Source organism: Aegilops tauschii, unplaced genomic scaffold (genome assembly GCF_002575655.3).
Source record: "Aegilops tauschii subsp. strangulata cultivar AL8/78 unplaced genomic scaffold, Aet v6.0 ptg000969l_obj, whole genome shotgun sequence".
NCBI lineage: Eukaryota > Viridiplantae > Streptophyta > Magnoliopsida > Poales > Poaceae > Aegilops > Aegilops tauschii.
Window position 1 is genome coordinate 90,826 of NW_027333187.1, and position 12,671 is coordinate 103,496.

A 12,671-nucleotide genomic window follows, 5' to 3' on the forward strand; every position below is an offset into this window, starting at 1 on the left:
ACCCCCGTCTTCGTCCCTTATGCTTGCCCCTCCCAGCTCCACTACACACACGATTGCACATTCCTTTGGCCGCTCCCGCTCAACTACGGAGACGAGTTTTACCACGGTTCAACCGCACCAGTGCCTATTTACCATGGTTTCGACCCCTTTCAGAACACGCTTGCCGCCGCTAGACGCGTGAATAATGAGCAGCGAGCTAAAACTTACCGTAAACGTGCAAAATAATAAAACGTGCTAAACATACGTCGCGCTCGTGCGTTTTGTTTTGCACGCGGTGCAAAACAAATTAAAAAGGGAATGCAACACGAGGACTTCCCAGGAGGTCACCCATCCTAGTACTACTCTCGCCCAAGCACGCTTAACTTCGGAGTTCTGATGGGATCCGGTGCTTTAGTGCTGGTATGATCGCATCCGACATGTTACCCCCGTCTTCGTCCCTTATGCTTGCCCCTCCCAGCTCCACTACACACACGATTGCACATTCCTTTGGCCGCTCCCGCTCAACTACGGAGACGAGTTTTACCACGGTTCAACCGCACCAGTGCCTATTTACCATGGTTTCGACCCCTTTCAGAACACGCTTGCCGCCGCTAGACGCTGTGAATAATGAGCAGCGAGCTAAAACTTACCGTAAACGTGCAAAATAATAAAACGTGCTAAACATACGTCGCGCTCGTGCGTTTTGTTTTGCACGCGGTGCAAAACAAATTAAAAAGGGAATGCAACACGAGGACTTCCCAGGAGGTCACCCATCCTAGTACTACTCTCGCCCAAGCACGCTTAACTTCGGAGTTCTGATGGGATCCGGTGCTTTAGTGCTGGTATGATCGCATCCGACATGTTACCCCCGTCTTCGTCCCTTATGCTTGCCCCTCCCAGCTCCACTACACACACGATTGCACATTCCTTTGGCCGCTCCCGCTCAACTACGGAGACGAGTTTTACCACGGTTCAACCGCACCAGTGCCTATTTACCATGGTTTCGACCCCTTTCAGAACACGCTTGCCGCCGCTAGACGCGTGAATAATGAGCAGCGAGCTAAAACTTACCGTAAACGTGCAAAATAATAAAACGTGCTAAACATACGTCGCGCTCGTGCGTTTTGTTTTGCACGCGGTGCAAAACAAATTAAAAAGGGAATGCAACACGAGGACTTCCCAGGAGGTCACCCATCCTAGTACTACTCTCGCCCAAGCACGCTTAACTTCGGAGTTCTGATGGGATCCGGTGCTTTAGTGCTGGTATGATCGCATCCGACATGTTACCCCCGTCTTCGTCCCTTATGCTTGCCCCTCCCAGCTCCACTACACACACGATTGCACATTCCTTTGGCCGCTCCCGCTCAACTACGGAGACGAGTTTTACCACGGTTCAACCGCACCAGTGCCTATTTACCATGGTTTCGACCCCTTTCAGAACACGCTTGCCGCCGCTAGACGCGTGAATAATGAGCAGCGAGCTAAAACTTACCGTAAACGTGCAAAATAATAAAACGTGCTAAACATACGTCGCGCTCGTGCGTTTTGTTTTGCACGCGGTGCAAAACAAATTAAAAAGGGAATGCAACACGAGGACTTCCCAGGAGGTCACCCATCCTAGTACTACTCTCGCCCAAGCACGCTTAACTTCGGAGTTCTGATGGGATCCGGTGCTTTAGTGCTGGTATGATCGCATCCGACATGTTACCCCCGTCTTCGTCCCTTATGCTTGCCCCTCCCAGCTCCACTACACACACGATTGCACATTCCTTTGGCCGCTCCCGCTCAACTACGGAGACGAGTTTTACCACGGTTCAACCGCACCAGTGCCTATTTACCATGGTTTCGACCCCTTTCAGAACACGCTTGCCGCCGCTAGACGCGTGAATAATGAGCAGCGAGCTAAAACTTACCGTAAACGTGCAAAATAATAAAACGTGCTAAACATACGTCGCGCTCGTGCGTTTTGTTTTGCACGCGGTGCAAAACAAATTAAAAAGGGAATGCAACACGAGGACTTCCCAGGAGGTCACCCATCCTAGTACTACTCTCGCCCAAGCACGCTTAACTTCGGAGTTCTGATGGGATCCGGTGCTTTAGTGCTGGTATGATCGCATCCGACATGTTACCCCCGTCTTCGTCCCTTATGCTTGCCCCTCCCAGCTCCACTACACACACGATTGCACATTCCTTTGGCCGCTCCCGCTCAACTACGGAGACGAGTTTTACCACGGTTCAACCGCACCAGTGCCTATTTACCATGGTTTCGACCCCTTTCAGAACACGCTTGCCGCCGCTAGACGCGTGAATAATGAGCAGCGAGCTAAAACTTACCGTAAACGTGCAAAATAATAAAACGTGCTAAACATACGTCGCGCTCGTGCGTTTTGTTTTGCACGCGGTGCAAAACAAATTAAAAAGGGAATGCAACACGAGGACTTCCCAGGAGGTCACCCATCCTAGTACTACTCTCGCCCAAGCACGCTTAACTTCGGAGTTCTGATGGGATCCGGTGCTTTAGTGCTGGTATGATCGCATCCGACATGTTACCCCCGTCTTCGTCCCTTATGCTTGCCCCTCCCAGCTCCACTACACACACGATTGCACATTCCTTTGGCCGCTCCCGCTCAACTACGGAGACGAGTTTTACCACGGTTCAACCGCACCAGTGCCTATTTACCATGGTTTCGACCCCTTTCAGAACACGCTTGCCGCCGCTAGACGCGTGAATAATGAGCAGCGAGCTAAAACTTACCGTAAACGTGCAAAATAATAAAACGTGCTAAACATACGTCGCGCTCGTGCGTTTTGTTTTGCACGCGGTGCAAAACAAATTAAAAAGGGAATGCAACACGAGGACTTCCCAGGAGGTCACCCATCCTAGTACTACTCTCGCCCAAGCACGCTTAACTTCGGAGTTCTGATGGGATCCGGTGCTTTAGTGCTGGTATGATCGCATCCGACATGTTACCCCCGTCTTCGTCCCTTATGCTTGCCCCTCCCAGCTCCACTACACACACGATTGCACATTCCTTTGGCCGCTCCCGCTCAACTACGGAGACGAGTTTTACCACGGTTCAACCGCACCAGTGCCTATTTACCATGGTTTCGACCCCTTTCAGAACACGCTTGCCGCCGCTAGACGCGTGAATAATGAGCAGCGAGCTAAAACTTACCGTAAACGTGCAAAATAATAAAACGTGCTAAACATACGTCGCGCTCGTGCGTTTTGTTTTGCACGCGGTGCAAAACAAATTAAAAAGGGAATGCAACACGAGGACTTCCCAGGAGGTCACCCATCCTAGTACTACTCTCGCCCAAGCACGCTTAACTTCGGAGTTCTGATGGGATCCGGTGCTTTAGTGCTGGTATGATCGCATCCGACATGTTACCCCCGTCTTCGTCCCTTATGCTTGCCCCTCCCAGCTCCACTACACACACGATTGCACATTCCTTTGGCCGCTCCCGCTCAACTACGGAGACGAGTTTTACCACGGTTCAACCGCACCAGTGCCTATTTACCATGGTTTCGACCCCTTTCAGAACACGCTTGCCGCCGCTAGACGCGTGAATAATGAGCAGCGAGCTAAAACTTACCGTAAACGTGCAAAATAATAAAACGTGCTAAACATACGTCGCGCTCGTGCGTTTTGTTTTGCACGCGGTGCAAAACAAATTAAAAAGGGAATGCAACACGAGGACTTCCCAGGAGGTCACCCATCCTAGTACTACTCTCGCCCAAGCACGCTTAACTTCGGAGTTCTGATGGGATCCGGTGCTTTAGTGCTGGTATGATCGCATCCGACATGTTACCCCCGTCTTCGTCCCTTATGCTTGCCCCTCCCAGCTCCACTACACACACGATTGCACATTCCTTTGGCCGCTCCCGCTCAACTACGGAGACGAGTTTTACCACGGTTCAACCGCACCAGTGCCTATTTACCATGGTTTCGACCCCTTTCAGAACACGCTTGCCGCCGCTAGACGCGTGAATAATGAGCAGCGAGCTAAAACTTACCGTAAACGTGCAAAATAATAAAACGTGCTAAACATACGTCGCGCTCGTGCGTTTTGTTTTGCACGCGGTGCAAAACAAATTAAAAAGGGAATGCAACACGAGGACTTCCCAGGAGGTCACCCATCCTAGTACTACTCTCGCCCAAGCACGCTTAACTTCGGAGTTCTGATGGGATCCGGTGCTTTAGTGCTGGTATGATCGCATCCGACATGTTACCCCCGTCTTCGTCCCTTATGCTTGCCCCTCCCAGCTCCACTACACACACGATTGCACATTCCTTTGGCCGCTCCCGCTCAACTACGGAGACGAGTTTTACCACGGTTCAACCGCACCAGTGCCTATTTACCATGGTTTCGACCCCTTTCAGAACACGCTTGCCGCCGCTAGACGCGTGAATAATGAGCAGCGAGCTAAAACTTACCGTAAACGTGCAAAATAATAAAACGTGCTAAACATACGTCGCGCTCGTGCGTTTTGTTTTGCACGCGGTGCAAAACAAATTAAAAAGGGAATGCAACACGAGGACTTCCCAGGAGGTCACCCATCCTAGTACTACTCTCGCCCAAGCACGCTTAACTTCGGAGTTCTGATGGGATCCGGTGCTTTAGTGCTGGTATGATCGCATCCGACATGTTACCCCCGTCTTCGTCCCTTATGCTTGCCCCTCCCAGCTCCACTACACACACGATTGCACATTCCTTTGGCCGCTCCCGCTCAACTACGGAGACGAGTTTTACCACGGTTCAACCGCACCAGTGCCTATTTACCATGGTTTCGACCCCTTTCAGAACACGCTTGCCGCCGCTAGACGCGTGAATAATGAGCAGCGAGCTAAAACTTACCGTAAACGTGCAAAATAATAAAACGTGCTAAACATACGTCGCGCTCGTGCGTTTTGTTTTGCACGCGGTGCAAAACAAATTAAAAAGGGAATGCAACACGAGGACTTCCCAGGAGGTCACCCATCCTAGTACTACTCTCGCCCAAGCACGCTTAACTTCGGAGTTCTGATGGGATCCGGTGCTTTAGTGCTGGTATGATCGCATCCGACATGTTACCCCCGTCTTCGTCCCTTATGCTTGCCCCTCCCAGCTCCACTACACACACGATTGCACATTCCTTTGGCCGCTCCCGCTCAACTACGGAGACGAGTTTTACCACGGTTCAACCGCACCAGTGCCTATTTACCATGGTTTCGACCCCTTTCAGAACACGCTTGCCGCCGCTAGACGCGTGAATAATGAGCAGCGAGCTAAAACTTACCGTAAACGTGCAAAATAATAAAACGTGCTAAACATACGTCGCGCTCGTGCGTTTTGTTTTGCACGCGGTGCAAAACAAATTAAAAAGGGAATGCAACACGAGGACTTCCCAGGAGGTCACCCATCCTAGTACTACTCTCGCCCAAGCACGCTTAACTTCGGAGTTCTGATGGGATCCGGTGCTTTAGTGCTGGTATGATCGCATCCGACATGTTACCCCCGTCTTCGTCCCTTATGCTTGCCCCTCCCAGCTCCACTACACACACGATTGCACATTCCTTTGGCCGCTCCCGCTCAACTACGGAGACGAGTTTTACCACGGTTCAACCGCACCAGTGCCTATTTACCATGGTTTCGACCCCTTTCAGAACACGCTTGCCGCCGCTAGACGCGTGAATAATGAGCAGCGAGCTAAAACTTACCGTAAACGTGCAAAATAATAAAACGTGCTAAACATACGTCGCGCTCGTGCGTTTTGTTTTGCACGCGGTGCAAAACAAATTAAAAAGGGAATGCAACACGAGGACTTCCCAGGAGGTCACCCATCCTAGTACTACTCTCGCCCAAGCACGCTTAACTTCGGAGTTCTGATGGGATCCGGTGCTTTAGTGCTGGTATGATCGCATCCGACATGTTACCCCCGTCTTCGTCCCTTATGCTTGCCCCTCCCAGCTCCACTACACACACGATTGCACATTCCTTTGGCCGCTCCCGCTCAACTACGGAGACGAGTTTTACCACGGTTCAACCGCACCAGTGCCTATTTACCATGGTTTCGACCCCTTTCAGAACACGCTTGCCGCCGCTAGACGCGTGAATAATGAGCAGCGAGCTAAAACTTACCGTAAACGTGCAAAATAATAAAACGTGCTAAACATACGTCGCGCTCGTGCGTTTTGTTTTGCACGCGGTGCAAAACAAATTAAAAAGGGAATGCAACACGAGGACTTCCCAGGAGGTCACCCATCCTAGTACTACTCTCGCCCAAGCACGCTTAACTTCGGAGTTCTGATGGGATCCGGTGCTTTAGTGCTGGTATGATCGCATCCGACATGTTACCCCCGTCTTCGTCCCTTATGCTTGCCCCTCCCAGCTCCACTACACACACGATTGCACATTCCTTTGGCCGCTCCCGCTCAACTACGGAGACGAGTTTTACCACGGTTCAACCGCACCAGTGCCTATTTACCATGGTTTCGACCCCTTTCAGAACACGCTTGCCGCCGCTAGACGCGTGAATAATGAGCAGCGAGCTAAAACTTACCGTAAACGTGCAAAATAATAAAACGTGCTAAACATACGTCGCGCTCGTGCGTTTTGTTTTGCACGCGGTGCAAAACAAATTAAAAAGGGAATGCAACACGAGGACTTCCCAGGAGGTCACCCATCCTAGTACTACTCTCGCCCAAGCACGCTTAACTTCGGAGTTCTGATGGGATCCGGTGCTTTAGTGCTGGTATGATCGCATCCGACATGTTACCCCCGTCTTCGTCCCTTATGCTTGCCCCTCCCAGCTCCACTACACACACGATTGCACATTCCTTTGGCCGCTCCCGCTCAACTACGGAGACGAGTTTTACCACGGTTCAACCGCACCAGTGCCTCTATTTACCATGGTTTCGACCCCTTTCAGAACACGCTTGCCGCCGCTAGACGCGTGAATAATGAGCAGCGAGCTAAAACTTACCGTAAACGTGCAAAATAATAAAACGTGCTAAACATACGTCGCGCTCGTGCGTTTTGTTTTGCACGCGGTGCAAAACAAATTAAAAAGGGAATGCAACACGAGGACTTCCCAGGAGGTCACCCATCCTAGTACTACTCTCGCCCAAGCACGCTTAACTTCGGAGTTCTGATGGGATCCGGTGCTTTAGTGCTGGTATGATCGCATCCGACATGTTACCCCCGTCTTCGTCCCTTATGCTTGCCCCTCCCAGCTCCACTACACACACGATTGCACATTCCTTTGGCCGCTCCCGCTCAACTACGGAGACGAGTTTTACCACGGTTCAACCGCACCAGTGCCTATTTACCATGGTTTCGACCCCTTTCAGAACACGCTTGCCGCCGCTAGACGCGTGAATAATGAGCAGCGAGCTAAAACTTACCGTAAACGTGCAAAATAATAAAACGTGCTAAACATACGTCGCGCTCGTGCGTTTTGTTTTGCACGCGGTGCAAAACAAATTAAAAAGGGAATGCAACACGAGGACTTCCCAGGAGGTCACCCATCCTAGTACTACTCTCGCCCAAGCACGCTTAACTTCGGAGTTCTGATGGGATCCGGTGCTTTAGTGCTGGTATGATCGCATCCGACATGTTACCCCCGTCTTCGTCCCTTATGCTTGCCCCTCCCAGCTCCACTACACACACGATTGCACATTCCTTTGGCCGCTCCCGCTCAACTACGGAGACGAGTTTTACCACGGTTCAACCGCACCAGTGCCTATTTACCATGGTTTCGACCCCTTTCAGAACACGCTTGCCGCCGCTAGACGCGTGAATAATGAGCAGCGAGCTAAAACTTACCGTAAACGTGCAAAATAATAAAACGTGCTAAACATACGTCGCGCTCGTGCGTTTTGTTTTGCACGCGGTGCAAAACAAATTAAAAAGGGAATGCAACACGAGGACTTCCCAGGAGGTCACCCATCCTAGTACTACTCTCGCCCAAGCACGCTTAACTTCGGAGTTCTGATGGGATCCGGTGCTTTAGTGCTGGTATGATCGCATCCGACATGTTACCCCCGTCTTCGTCCCTTATGCTTGCCCCTCCCAGCTCCACTACACACACGATTGCACATTCCTTTGGCCGCTCCCGCTCAACTACGGAGACGAGTTTTACCACGGTTCAACCGCACCAGTGCCTATTTACCATGGTTTCGACCCCTTTCAGAACACGCTTGCCGCCGCTAGACGCGTGAATAATGAGCAGCGAGCTAAAACTTACCGTAAACGTGCAAAATAATAAAACGTGCTAAACATACGTCGCGCTCGTGCGTTTTGTTTTGCACGCGGTGCAAAACAAATTAAAAAGGGAATGCAACACGAGGACTTCCCAGGAGGTCACCCATCCTAGTACTACTCTCGCCCAAGCACGCTTAACTTCGGAGTTCTGATGGGATCCGGTGCTTTAGTGCTGGTATGATCGCATCCGACATGTTACCCCCGTCTTCGTCCCTTATGCTTGCCCCTCCCAGCTCCACTACACACACGATTGCACATTCCTTTGGCCGCTCCCGCTCAACTACGGAGACGAGTTTTACCACGGTTCAACCGCACCAGTGCCTATTTACCATGGTTTCGACCCCTTTCAGAACACGCTTGCCGCCGCTAGACGCGTGAATAATGAGCAGCGAGCTAAAACTTACCGTAAACGTGCAAAATAATAAAACGTGCTAAACATACGTCGCGCTCGTGCGTTTTGTTTTGCACGCGGTGCAAAACAAATTAAAAAGGGAATGCAACACGAGGACTTCCCAGGAGGTCACCCATCCTAGTACTACTCTCGCCCAAGCACGCTTAACTTCGGAGTTCTGATGGGATCCGGTGCTTTAGTGCTGGTATGATCGCATCCGACATGTTACCCCCGTCTTCGTCCCTTATGCTTGCCCCTCCCAGCTCCACTACACACACGATTGCACATTCCTTTGGCCGCTCCCGCTCAACTACGGAGACGAGTTTTACCACGGTTCAACCGCACCAGTGCCTATTTACCATGGTTTCGACCCCTTTCAGAACACGCTTGCCGCCGCTAGACGCGTGAATAATGAGCAGCGAGCTAAAACTTACCGTAAACGTGCAAAATAATAAAACGTGCTAAACATACGTCGCGCTCGTGCGTTTTGTTTTGCACGCGGTGCAAAACAAATTAAAAAGGGAATGCAACACGAGGACTTCCCAGGAGGTCACCCATCCTAGTACTACTCTCGCCCAAGCACGCTTAACTTCGGAGTTCTGATGGGATCCGGTGCTTTAGTGCTGGTATGATCGCATCCGACATGTTACCCCCGTCTTCGTCCCTTATGCTTGCCCCTCCCAGCTCCACTACACACACGATTGCACATTCCTTTGGCCGCTCCCGCTCAACTACGGAGACGAGTTTTACCACGGTTCAACCGCACCAGTGCCTATTTACCATGGTTTCGACCCCTTTCAGAACACGCTTGCCGCCGCTAGACGCGTGAATAATGAGCAGCGAGCTAAAACTTACCGTAAACGTGCAAAATAATAAAACGTGCTAAACATACGTCGCGCTCGTGCGTTTTGTTTTGCACGCGGTGCAAAACAAATTAAAAAGGGAATGCAACACGAGGACTTCCCAGGAGGTCACCCATCCTAGTACTACTCTCGCCCAAGCACGCTTAACTTCGGAGTTCTGATGGGATCCGGTGCTTTAGTGCTGGTATGATCGCATCCGACATGTTACCCCCGTCTTCGTCCCTTATGCTTGCCCCTCCCAGCTCCACTACACACACGATTGCACATTCCTTTGGCCGCTCCCGCTCAACTACGGAGACGGTTTTACCACGGTTCAACCGCACCAGTGCCTATTTACCATGGTTTCGACCCCTTTCAGAACACGCTTGCCGCCGCTAGACGCGTGAATAATGAGCAGCGAGCTAAAACTTACCGTAAACGTGCAAAATAATAAAACGTGCTAAACATACGTCGCGCTCGTGCGTTTTGTTTTGCACGCGGTGCAAAACAAATTAAAAAGGGAATGCAACACGAGGACTTCCCAGGAGGTCACCCATCCTAGTACTACTCTCGCCCAAGCACGCTTAACTTCGGAGTTCTGATGGGATCCGGTGCTTTAGTGCTGGTATGATCGCATCCGACATGTTACCCCCGTCTTCGTCCCTTATGCTTGCCCCTCCCAGCTCCACTACACACACGATTGCACATTCCTTTGGCCGCTCCCGCTCAACTACGGAGACGAGTTTTACCACGGTTCAACCGCACCAGTGCCTATTTACCATGGTTTCGACCCCTTTCAGAACACGCTTGCCGCCGCTAGACGCGTGAATAATGAGCAGCGAGCTAAAACTTACCGTAAACGTGCAAAATAATAAAACGTGCTAAACATACGTCGCGCTCGTGCGTTTTGTTTTGCACGCGGTGCAAAACAAATTAAAAAGGGAATGCAACACGAGGACTTCCCAGGAGGTCACCCATCCTAGTACTACTCTCGCCCAAGCACGCTTAACTTCGGAGTTCTGATGGGATCCGGTGCTTTAGTGCTGGTATGATCGCATCCGACATGTTACCCCCGTCTTCGTCCCTTATGCTTGCCCCTCCCAGCTCCACTACACACACGATTGCACATTCCTTTGGCCGCTCCCGCTCAACTACGGAGACGAGTTTTACCACGGTTCAACCGCACCAGTGCCTATTTACCATGGTTTCGACCCCTTTCAGAACACGCTTGCCGCCGCTAGACGCGTGAATAATGAGCAGCGAGCTAAAACTTACCGTAAACGTGCAAAATAATAAAACGTGCTAAACATACGTCGCGCTCAGTGCGTTTTGTTTTGCACGCGGTGCAAAACAAATTAAAAAGGGAATGCAACACGAGGACTTCCCAGGAGGTCACCCATCCTAGTACTACTCTCGCCCAAGCACGCTTAACTTCGGAGTTCTGATGGGATCCGGTGCTTTAGTGCTGGTATGATCGCATCCGACATGTTACCCCCGTCTTCGTCCCTTATGCTTGCCCCTCCCAGCTCCACTACACACACGATTGCACATTCCTTTGGCCGCTCCCGCTCAACTACGGAGACGAGTTTTACCACGGTTCAACCGCACCAGTGCCTATTTACCATGGTTTCGACCCCTTTCAGAACACGCTTGCCGCCGCTAGACGCGTGAATAATGAGCAGCGAGCTAAAACTTACCGTAAACGTGCAAAATAATAAAACGTGCTAAACATACGTCGCGCTCGTGCGTTTTGTTTTGCACGCGGTGCAAAACAAATTAAAAAGGGAATGCAACACGAGGACTTCCCAGGAGGTCACCCATCCTAGTACTACTCTCGCCCAAGCACGCTTAACTTCGGAGTTCTGATGGGATCCGGTGCTTTAGTGCTGGTATGATCGCATCCGACATGTTACCCCCGTCTTCGTCCCTTATGCTTGCCCCTCCCAGCTCCACTACACACACGATTGCACATTCCTTTGGCCGCTCCCGCTCAACTACGGAGACGAGTTTTACCACGGTTCAACCGCACCAGTGCCTATTTACCATGGTTTCGACCCCTTTCAGAACACGCTTGCCGCCGCTAGACGCGTGAATAATGAGCAGCGAGCTAAAACTTACCGTAAACGTGCAAAATAATAAAACGTGCTAAACATACGTCGCGCTCGTGCGTTTTGTTTTGCACGCGGTGCAAAACAAATTAAAAAGGGAATGCAACACGAGGACTTCCCAGGAGGTCACCCATCCTAGTACTACTCTCGCCCAAGCACGCTTAACTTCGGAGTTCTGATGGGATCCGGTGCTTTAGTGCTGGTATGATCGCATCCGACATGTTACCCCCGTCTTCGTCCCTTATGCTTGCCCCTCCCAGCTCCACTACACACACGATTGCACATTCCTTTGGCCGCTCCCGCTCAACTACGGAGACGAGTTTTACCACGGTTCAACCGCACCAGTGCCTATTTACCATGGTTTCGACCCCTTTCAGAACACGCTTGCCGCCGCTAGACGCGTGAATAATGAGCAGCGAGCTAAAACTTACCGTAAACGTGCAAAATAATAAAACGTGCTAAACATACGTCGCGCTCGTGCGTTTTGTTTTGCACGCGGTGCAAAACAAATTAAAAAGGGAATGCAACACGAGGACTTCCCAGGAGGTCACCCATCCTAGTACTACTCTCGCCCAAGCACGCTTAACTTCGGAGTTCTGATGGGATCCGGTGCTTTAGTGCTGGTATGATCGCATCCGACATGTTACCCCCGTCTTCGTCCCTTATGCTTGCCCCTCCCAGCTCCACTACACACACGATTGCACATTCCTTTGGCCGCTCCCGCTCAACTACGGAGACGAGTTTTACCACGGTTCAACCGCACCAGTGCCTATTTACCATGGTTTCGACCCCTTTCAGAACACGCTTGCCGCCGCTAGACGCGTGAATAATGAGCAGCGAGCTAAAACTTACCGTAAACGTGCAAAATAATAAAACGTGCTAAACATACGTCGCGCTCGTGCGTTTTGTTTTGCACGCGGTGCAAAACAAATTAAAAAGGGAATGCAACACGAGGACTTCCCAGGAGGTCACCCATCCTAGTACTACTCTCGCCCAAGCACGCTTAACTTCGGAGTTCTGATGGGATCCGGTGCTTTAGTGCTGGTATGATCGCATCCGACATGTTACCCCCGTCTTCGTCCCTTATGCTTGCCCCTCCCAGCT

The 12,671-nt window shown here is 51.1% G+C and overlaps 30 non-coding genes across 30 annotated transcripts; all 30 read right to left on the reverse strand.

Annotated features, from left to right (window-relative positions):
* Nucleotides 1-294: 294 nt before the first annotated feature.
* On the reverse strand, nt 295-413 carry LOC141036182 (5S ribosomal RNA). Its single transcript, XR_012197685.1, has one exon. It is a non-coding gene; the product is annotated as a 5S ribosomal RNA (ribosomal RNA).
* Nucleotides 414-716: 303 nt separating this feature from the next.
* LOC141036183 (5S ribosomal RNA) lies at nt 717-835 on the reverse strand. The gene has a single exon (XR_012197686.1). It is a non-coding gene; the product is annotated as a 5S ribosomal RNA (ribosomal RNA).
* Nucleotides 836-1,137: 302 nt separating this feature from the next.
* LOC141036184 (5S ribosomal RNA) lies at nt 1,138-1,256 on the reverse strand. The gene has a single exon (XR_012197687.1). It is a non-coding gene; the product is annotated as a 5S ribosomal RNA (ribosomal RNA).
* A 302-nt stretch (nt 1,257-1,558) lies between these two features.
* LOC141036185 (5S ribosomal RNA) lies at nt 1,559-1,677 on the reverse strand. Its single transcript, XR_012197688.1, has one exon. It is a non-coding gene; the product is annotated as a 5S ribosomal RNA (ribosomal RNA).
* A 302-nt stretch (nt 1,678-1,979) lies between these two features.
* On the reverse strand, nt 1,980-2,098 carry LOC141036186 (5S ribosomal RNA). The gene has a single exon (XR_012197689.1). It is a non-coding gene; the product is annotated as a 5S ribosomal RNA (ribosomal RNA).
* A 302-nt stretch (nt 2,099-2,400) lies between these two features.
* On the reverse strand, nt 2,401-2,519 carry LOC141036187 (5S ribosomal RNA). Its single transcript, XR_012197690.1, has one exon. It is a non-coding gene; the product is annotated as a 5S ribosomal RNA (ribosomal RNA).
* Nucleotides 2,520-2,821: 302 nt separating this feature from the next.
* Nucleotides 2,822-2,940, reverse strand: LOC141036188 (5S ribosomal RNA). Its single transcript, XR_012197691.1, has one exon. It is a non-coding gene; the product is annotated as a 5S ribosomal RNA (ribosomal RNA).
* A 302-nt stretch (nt 2,941-3,242) lies between these two features.
* On the reverse strand, nt 3,243-3,361 carry LOC141036189 (5S ribosomal RNA). Its single transcript, XR_012197692.1, has one exon. It is a non-coding gene; the product is annotated as a 5S ribosomal RNA (ribosomal RNA).
* Nucleotides 3,362-3,663: 302 nt separating this feature from the next.
* LOC141036190 (5S ribosomal RNA) lies at nt 3,664-3,782 on the reverse strand. Its single transcript, XR_012197693.1, has one exon. It is a non-coding gene; the product is annotated as a 5S ribosomal RNA (ribosomal RNA).
* A 302-nt stretch (nt 3,783-4,084) lies between these two features.
* LOC141036192 (5S ribosomal RNA) lies at nt 4,085-4,203 on the reverse strand. The gene has a single exon (XR_012197695.1). It is a non-coding gene; the product is annotated as a 5S ribosomal RNA (ribosomal RNA).
* Nucleotides 4,204-4,505: 302 nt separating this feature from the next.
* On the reverse strand, nt 4,506-4,624 carry LOC141036193 (5S ribosomal RNA). The gene has a single exon (XR_012197696.1). It is a non-coding gene; the product is annotated as a 5S ribosomal RNA (ribosomal RNA).
* A 302-nt stretch (nt 4,625-4,926) lies between these two features.
* LOC141036194 (5S ribosomal RNA) lies at nt 4,927-5,045 on the reverse strand. The gene has a single exon (XR_012197697.1). It is a non-coding gene; the product is annotated as a 5S ribosomal RNA (ribosomal RNA).
* Nucleotides 5,046-5,347: 302 nt separating this feature from the next.
* On the reverse strand, nt 5,348-5,466 carry LOC141036195 (5S ribosomal RNA). Its single transcript, XR_012197698.1, has one exon. It is a non-coding gene; the product is annotated as a 5S ribosomal RNA (ribosomal RNA).
* A 302-nt stretch (nt 5,467-5,768) lies between these two features.
* Nucleotides 5,769-5,887, reverse strand: LOC141036196 (5S ribosomal RNA). The gene has a single exon (XR_012197699.1). It is a non-coding gene; the product is annotated as a 5S ribosomal RNA (ribosomal RNA).
* A 302-nt stretch (nt 5,888-6,189) lies between these two features.
* Nucleotides 6,190-6,308, reverse strand: LOC141036197 (5S ribosomal RNA). Its single transcript, XR_012197700.1, has one exon. It is a non-coding gene; the product is annotated as a 5S ribosomal RNA (ribosomal RNA).
* Nucleotides 6,309-6,610: 302 nt separating this feature from the next.
* Nucleotides 6,611-6,729, reverse strand: LOC141036198 (5S ribosomal RNA). Its single transcript, XR_012197701.1, has one exon. It is a non-coding gene; the product is annotated as a 5S ribosomal RNA (ribosomal RNA).
* A 304-nt stretch (nt 6,730-7,033) lies between these two features.
* On the reverse strand, nt 7,034-7,152 carry LOC141036199 (5S ribosomal RNA). The gene has a single exon (XR_012197702.1). It is a non-coding gene; the product is annotated as a 5S ribosomal RNA (ribosomal RNA).
* A 302-nt stretch (nt 7,153-7,454) lies between these two features.
* On the reverse strand, nt 7,455-7,573 carry LOC141036200 (5S ribosomal RNA). Its single transcript, XR_012197703.1, has one exon. It is a non-coding gene; the product is annotated as a 5S ribosomal RNA (ribosomal RNA).
* A 302-nt stretch (nt 7,574-7,875) lies between these two features.
* Nucleotides 7,876-7,994, reverse strand: LOC141036201 (5S ribosomal RNA). Its single transcript, XR_012197704.1, has one exon. It is a non-coding gene; the product is annotated as a 5S ribosomal RNA (ribosomal RNA).
* A 302-nt stretch (nt 7,995-8,296) lies between these two features.
* On the reverse strand, nt 8,297-8,415 carry LOC141036203 (5S ribosomal RNA). The gene has a single exon (XR_012197706.1). It is a non-coding gene; the product is annotated as a 5S ribosomal RNA (ribosomal RNA).
* Nucleotides 8,416-8,717: 302 nt separating this feature from the next.
* Nucleotides 8,718-8,836, reverse strand: LOC141036204 (5S ribosomal RNA). The gene has a single exon (XR_012197707.1). It is a non-coding gene; the product is annotated as a 5S ribosomal RNA (ribosomal RNA).
* Nucleotides 8,837-9,138: 302 nt separating this feature from the next.
* Nucleotides 9,139-9,257, reverse strand: LOC141036205 (5S ribosomal RNA). Its single transcript, XR_012197708.1, has one exon. It is a non-coding gene; the product is annotated as a 5S ribosomal RNA (ribosomal RNA).
* Nucleotides 9,258-9,559: 302 nt separating this feature from the next.
* On the reverse strand, nt 9,560-9,678 carry LOC141036206 (5S ribosomal RNA). The gene has a single exon (XR_012197709.1). It is a non-coding gene; the product is annotated as a 5S ribosomal RNA (ribosomal RNA).
* A 301-nt stretch (nt 9,679-9,979) lies between these two features.
* Nucleotides 9,980-10,098, reverse strand: LOC141036207 (5S ribosomal RNA). Its single transcript, XR_012197710.1, has one exon. It is a non-coding gene; the product is annotated as a 5S ribosomal RNA (ribosomal RNA).
* Nucleotides 10,099-10,400: 302 nt separating this feature from the next.
* LOC141036208 (5S ribosomal RNA) lies at nt 10,401-10,519 on the reverse strand. Its single transcript, XR_012197711.1, has one exon. It is a non-coding gene; the product is annotated as a 5S ribosomal RNA (ribosomal RNA).
* Nucleotides 10,520-10,822: 303 nt separating this feature from the next.
* LOC141036209 (5S ribosomal RNA) lies at nt 10,823-10,941 on the reverse strand. The gene has a single exon (XR_012197712.1). It is a non-coding gene; the product is annotated as a 5S ribosomal RNA (ribosomal RNA).
* A 302-nt stretch (nt 10,942-11,243) lies between these two features.
* On the reverse strand, nt 11,244-11,362 carry LOC141036210 (5S ribosomal RNA). The gene has a single exon (XR_012197713.1). It is a non-coding gene; the product is annotated as a 5S ribosomal RNA (ribosomal RNA).
* Nucleotides 11,363-11,664: 302 nt separating this feature from the next.
* LOC141036211 (5S ribosomal RNA) lies at nt 11,665-11,783 on the reverse strand. Its single transcript, XR_012197714.1, has one exon. It is a non-coding gene; the product is annotated as a 5S ribosomal RNA (ribosomal RNA).
* A 302-nt stretch (nt 11,784-12,085) lies between these two features.
* On the reverse strand, nt 12,086-12,204 carry LOC141036212 (5S ribosomal RNA). Its single transcript, XR_012197715.1, has one exon. It is a non-coding gene; the product is annotated as a 5S ribosomal RNA (ribosomal RNA).
* Nucleotides 12,205-12,506: 302 nt separating this feature from the next.
* On the reverse strand, nt 12,507-12,625 carry LOC141036214 (5S ribosomal RNA). The gene has a single exon (XR_012197717.1). It is a non-coding gene; the product is annotated as a 5S ribosomal RNA (ribosomal RNA).
* Between the last annotated feature and the right edge of the window lie 46 nt (nt 12,626-12,671).